The sequence below is a fragment of the Gavialis gangeticus genome, unplaced genomic scaffold (genome assembly GCF_001723915.1).
Source record: "Gavialis gangeticus isolate Ggan-Ray unplaced genomic scaffold, GavGan_comp1, whole genome shotgun sequence".
NCBI lineage: Eukaryota > Metazoa > Chordata > Crocodylia > Gavialidae > Gavialis > Gavialis gangeticus.
In genome coordinates, this window is record NW_017728996.1 from 48160658 (window position 1) to 48167370 (window position 6713).

A 6713-nucleotide genomic window follows, 5' to 3' on the forward strand; every position below is an offset into this window, starting at 1 on the left:
CCGCCTCGCCCCGCCCCGCCCGGCAGCGCCCGATCCGAGCTGGCGGCGGGGCTCGTGGCTCGGAGTCGGCCTCGCTGCCACGTGCCTCCCGGGGCCGGCACGTCTGCACGTCCAGCCCTGCCGGGCTACCCCTGCCGCCGGTTCTTTCCCAGAGGTCATCTCGGGGCACGGGGTGAAGCGGGGCTAGCTCTGGGGCAGAACCAGCGAGAGGGTCAGGGGCCCTGCACGTGGCAGAGCGTTTGCCAGCGGCCAGTCATCCGCCGCAGCCTGGGGTCCATCCTTTGCCTCCCGCGCCGGCCTCGCCTGTCCTCAGATGCTCCGTATCTGTGCGGAGCCAGGCAGGGGGCGATTAGGCAGGCAGCAAACTCACTGAGCTGCCGAAGAATGGGCACCGTCACTGCCCTGCGCTCCTGGGTGGCTTGGAAAAGACACCGCGGAGAATTCAAATCTCTTGTTAATGCTGAGCAGCGTTTCTAAAGTCCTCTGGCAGCAAGAGGAGAAGTAGACGAGCTTTTCTTCAGGGTGTTCCACAGAAAAGGCAGCACATGGTGGTGGGTGGGGTTTTGGGGGGTTTGGGGTTTTTTTTAGTGCAGTGCTTCTGTCCCTGAGCGCCTTGCTGCATGTTGCTCTTTACATAGGCAAAGAAACTGCTGAAGAAAACACTGTGTTGGTGGGGTGGGGAAAGAAGCTAGTCTGACCTGGTGTAGGTGAGGCTGACGGCAATGCGGGGAGGCTTCAGTAGGATTTTCATCAACTCAGTGGAAATCTTGAGGTATCTTTCTTCAGATCCCTTCTCCATGGTCAAGTGACAGTAGATGCGTATTAGGATGTGTTCTACAATTTGAAGACCTTTTATTTTGTGGTGAATATGCAGATTAGGCTGCTTTGTCATCTGCTGCTACTCTTTCTTAGTCTTGGACACAGTACAGCCTATGAGTAACTGGACTGAGCAAGAAGAGTGGCTTAATATGGACAAGAATAGGCCAGATTTTATTTAGACTATATAGCTAGGTTTTTTGAAAGCAATCAAGTGGCTGTTGCATTTGTTTAGGTATTAATGCTCTATTACATACAAGAACTTTGTATTGAGTAATGTATAGATGTGTAGGAGTCCACAAGTTTGCTTTTGTCAGCTTCTGCTATGGGCATTAATTTTTAAATATTTTAATAGCAAATTGGCATCCTTCTTTGCCCTTTCCTCACGGCATTAGGCTTTTAAACTTATCAGTGGCTTGTGCGCTTAGTATTTCAACTCCACTCTAGTGATTTTACCCCTTTTACTATCATACATCAATAGAATCTGCATTAAGACTTTACCTAGGTTGGTAAGTAACCAGGAGTGTGGTTCTTGTACAAAGCATATCAGTGCTTCTAAAGTCTGTCTTTGTAAATGCTTCCCCTTCCTTGTATTCTGGGTTGTTTGGGCCAGGATTCAGCCCATTGCTTCTTAAATCATCACATTGATACAGTGTATTTCTGTAAAGGGGTATCTTGAGATATGCAGTTACTATATCAGTGTAAGAAAAACATATTTGGTTTACAGAAACTGGCAAATATTTTGTTTCAGTGTTTCAGTGACCAAAAGTGTCAGGAAGAATACATGAGCTAGATTGCAGTCTTTTAAGAAATCAGGTGGTCTTAGACTATCTCTGCACAGTAGCATAAAATAGATCACATTTATCTAATAAAATTGTGTCAATGCACTATCAAAGAGGAAGGGGTCAGGAGAGTAAGCCTTAATCTCCTCAAATCAGCATTTGTCAAAAATGGCTTGTTTATTTTCATTATGCAGCTGATTGTCACTTATAACAATAAGCACAGGTTAAGGGGATGAACTGTCACTTAAAATAAGACCACGTACAGTGAAACATTTTGAAATGATTATCTGATTAATACCTGGTGACAAAGTAGTTTGGGGCCTGTTCTTCTTTGCATGAACTAAATCAGCTATTTGGTAGTCTAGTGGACTCCTGTAGGAGGAGGGTGTCTTGGTCTTCAAAGGTAGCCTCCACCCTGGTTAATTAAAGAGTGGCTTTGATTGGCACTAGAGAGACCTGTAGAGTTAGTATCAGATGAAACATGACGTATAGTAGGCAGGGAGGCAGAAGGTTATGGTTAGAAAAGGACTGTATCCTGAAGGCAGTGATTGTAGTTAACTCCACGTGGGAGGGTGTAGAGAAACTTTCATCATATTAAAAATGTAGAAGAGGATATGATAAAGGGACGATTAATGTAATATTTCCCCAGAACTCAATAAAGCATTTAGCTGAGTGCTGCCTTGCATTAATATTTTGGTAAGAAATTTAGGTGCTCCAAAATACCAAAAACGTTGCCTCTGGTTGAACTGATCAGTTCTCAGAAACTTGCAAAAGTAGCTTGCCCAGTGGTGGAGATGCACCTGCTTGCCCATGCCCTAAATCTGGGAACCTGAGGCTGTCTTTGAGAATGCCTGTTAGCAAAGATGATAGCACTTCAGTCTCCTCTTGGATCTCACAGCGTAGATTCTAGGATAAAGTTGTACTGATGATCATAGGCACACAAAGAAGTGCCATTGTTAATTGATTTTTATGGTTAAAGTGTTGGACTAGATCTTAGGAGACTGGTGTTCAGTTCCTGGCTGTGCCTCAGAAATACTAAGTGACTTGCCCAAGGTCACAGCAGAGTTCTGTCTCAATGCTTTCATGCCAAATGTGGATATTTCCCTTCCTCACAGGAGCATTAGGCAAATTACTCCTTCCATCTAGATAAGGGGGCAGAAACATGCAACCTGTTGTCACTAAAAATTAGATGCTGTGTGTATATTAGCTGGAAGGAAAATCCTGTCTGCCTGTAATCTCATGCTATTTGGAACAACCACAGATCTGACTTACCAAACAATATTGGGTTTCAGTGAGATAGTTGGGAGACTGTTTTGTATGACTGTCAGTGGTAGACAAATATTAAACAAGTGAGGTGACTAGTAAAAGAAATGGAAATTTTTATTAGATGGTGGTAGTCTTGGGCACTAAGCAGTGTTCCTGCTATGCAGAGCAAATGGTTAAAATGTCATTTTAACAAAATAATACAGACCCCAAACTTTGGAAAGGACTCAAAAAATCATAGGCTGACTGAAATTCTTGAAAGCACAAATCGGGATGAGAAGTTTTAGAGGGTATCTTTCACACTGGATTATTTTATGAAGTGAATGGATCTTATTTAATTTCCTTTGCCTTGTGATTTGCTATTTTCCAAGTCAGGCCGATCAGGAAGCACTCCATACAGTGCTTGTGGAATGTGTAGGTCTTGGATGGAGGAACATCATGTTGAAATTGGCATGTGGATCAATGTAGCTTCCAGAAGTTATGAATCGTTTTCTGTCCAGATTGCAGTTCTGGTAGTCTTCTGCTTTGGAAAACTTTTCTGGCTGTTTAAGTCAGAACAGAAAATGGAGACCTGCAATACGTGTTACTTGTGTTACTTTATTCTGTTAGATTGGGGATATGTTCTTATACTACACTTCTAATTCCTTCACTCTGATTCCTACCTTCTCTACCAAACAGGGAGTTCTTGCAGGGGTGGATTGGGCATGATGAAGATAATTAGAAACAAATTTAACTTAAAGATTGATTTATTGTCTCTCTCAACAAGTTACCATGACATTTTCAGCATTGGAGGCCATCCATTTCACCTCCTGCTACAAAAAAGTATAAATACATTGCCTCACTGTTGCTTACCCTTTCACACCTGGATTGAGGTGTGTGGGATTTGAGCCTTAACTGTATTCAGTATGGGGCCTGTTCATAAGCAGTGGGCTGTCAGCACTTCACCTAGCTGTGAATTCTTCTGAATGTTTAGGAAACTTCACTTAATGTTTCTTCAGTTCTGAAGTACTCAGGGCCCCCACTTTCAGGGTATGCAGTTGTGGATGAGGAGGGCAGCAAGGCTTAAATGATGATTCTGAACCTTTCTCATCACAGTTTGATACAGTCTTTAATGTTAAACTGCCAAAGTAACAACTGAAGAGGCATCATTGTTGTATCATAATTATAGCATTAGAAATGTTGGGGAGTACATGTTAAAACTTGATATGGTTTGTGAGAACATGTCTTTTGCATGCAGTGTGCTGTAGTATGTAAAGGTCAAGGGATAACTTGACCTGGGCCTTAATATTTTTTTAGCCAAAGTGTCTTAGTGTTTAAGGGATATGCTGATCTTTACCTTTAAAAGGAGAAACATGCCAGAGGCACAAGTTGAACGTCTTGTCTCTCTTGTCAGAAGCATCTTCAATTTCAGGGGGCTCACTTCTGATTACTCATTTGCAACTCTTTTGAAAAAAAATTGTGGACTGCAAAGAGCATTGTAGTCCTGGCCGGTATCAAGGCAGTAGACCTTTAAAAAATTGCTGCCTTATTACCATATTGCTTTCTTTCATTTCAACTGCAACATGGTTTTAACAATTTATCTGTAATCTCTAGGGACAGAAACCAATGTTTATATCATCTGAAAGCTTGGGATAAGTGATCGATATTCACTTCTAGCCCTGCAGTTTTTTTGAGAATGCATCTGATTAGGTGATGGCGTTGAAATTAGAGTTTGAGGAGGAAGAATGGTAATTGGTCTTTCACCCTTTTTCCATTCCCACAGGGAGCTATAGCTAGAAGTCACATTTCCTATTTCTGATCTTCACTAGTTGAACTCAGGCTCCTGATCTGTGATTTAGTTACAGTCTCTGAGAGCTGTTCACTCCCTCACTGCATATCAGTGCTGTCACTGCTCATGATACTTTCCAGGAGATGCTTGCAGTAATACAGTCAAATTAACATGATTGTGGTCACTTTACTGGTCCTACTGAGGTGCTATTGTGAAAGGGAAGGGGTGAATGTGCCAAGAACCCTGCTCTCTATAGATTCATAGATGCTAGGGTCGGAAGGTACCTCAACAGATTGTCGAGTCTGCCCCCCTGCCTAGGCAGGAAAGAGTGCTGGGGTCAGATGACCCCAGCCAGATGCCTATCCATACTTCTCTTAAAGACCCCCAAGGTAGGGGAGAGCACCACCTCCCTTGGAAGCCAATTCCAAGTCTTGGCCACCCTTACTGTGAAGAAGTTTTTCCTGATATCTAGCCTAAATCTGCAAAAGCAACTGCAAGCAGCAGAGCACTTGACTCAGATAAACAGCAGCACAAGTCAGGCAGGAGTTGAACCTACAACCTTCCAATCCCATAATCAGCAGCATTACCCATTGCACTATGCTGTGGTAGAGTTTCACAGTGCTACTGAAGGGAGGAGGAAGAACGACAGGTTTTCATGTTAACTTTACCAGCATAAGATGCATATGCACATTCCCCAGCATGTCCCATCAGTAACACAAAACAAGGCAGGCCCATTGGGGAAGCATTGCGGCAGGCATGGCAGAGTGTGCTGCTCCTACACACAATTTTTCTTGCATGGGGAGTTTTGGAGAAGGGAGAAGAGAAGGGAACATGGTATTTCCATTATCACATAGGTAAATGCTAAATAAAGTATGACATACTTCAACTCGAGGCTTACAAGCTGTTGGCTCTTGGGGAGAGGAGAGAGTGTGAATAGGCTCTGAGCTGAGGGAAGAAGCCTCTGCTTGATCAACAGTAGCCAAGTGGACTGGATAAAGTGGTGCTCACAGTCCATTTCATTACCTGTTCTGCTCTCCTAGTTCTTCTGACTTAATTTTTTTAATGAAGTAAAGGGGGTGGGGGAAAAGGATATCTTTCTGCTCTTGGGTTGTCTCTAGAGTCCTACTGAATACTCAGTGCCTCTCTCAGATTAGGGATACAGCTGCATCACATAGCTGATGTGATGTGTGAATCTGTAACTTCCAGATCTCACCTATAATTAAGTGGGAAAGCAGTAACTCGCATACAGAAAAAATCCACATCTGTCTTTGTTAGAAGCTGGCTTCATTTATTTATTTTTTCTTTTAAAAATAGGGTGAGAGACAGTGTTGAAGGCCTTCCTAAAGTCCAGTAAGACTATGTCCACCGCGACACCTGTGTCCAAGGATTTTGTGACCTGGTCATAGAAGGCCAAAAGCCAGGAAAGGTGGTCAAGAATCTGAAACTTCTGTGGCTTGATCTATGACAAGAGAAAAAAAGGATCCCAAGTCAAAGGCTGTTTTACTTGTGGGAAAGGAGCAGTTCTCCGGTCACTGAAGGGAATACCGGACTATCAGAGCAGGTTTGAGCATCCTCTAGTCTCTGAGCTAAGTTGCTGTTATCTTCCATTGATCTAGTCCAATAGGACAAGAAATATTTTGCCCTCACCTGCTTTTACAGAGATGGCAAAAGGAATAGAGATTTGCAAATAAGCTTCTAACATTCCCTCAGATTTCAGGAAGTCCTTGACATTGTAGGAAGGTGTAAACGGAGTCCAGAGTTAGAGGTCGCTTCTGGAGCCTAAGACTCGATATTGAGAGCAGTTGAATATTGGAGTATTTGTGAACATGGCCTTCAGATGTAGTGCACAGAGCTGCTCTGGATGCAAGGTATCTTGGTCTGTCAGGTAGTGAGCGTGCCTGCTGCATCTTTTATTCCAGATTCTTTTTCACTGCGGAAAGAGGCTTTTGGTACGGTCTTGTTAAACTCAGTTTTTGTATTGGAGAGTTGTTGCTCTGGAAGCCTATCTTAGTTTAAGTTCTGCTTGATTTTTTTATTTATTTATTTATTTTTATTTTTTTTTCTATTTTTTTTTTTTTTTTTTT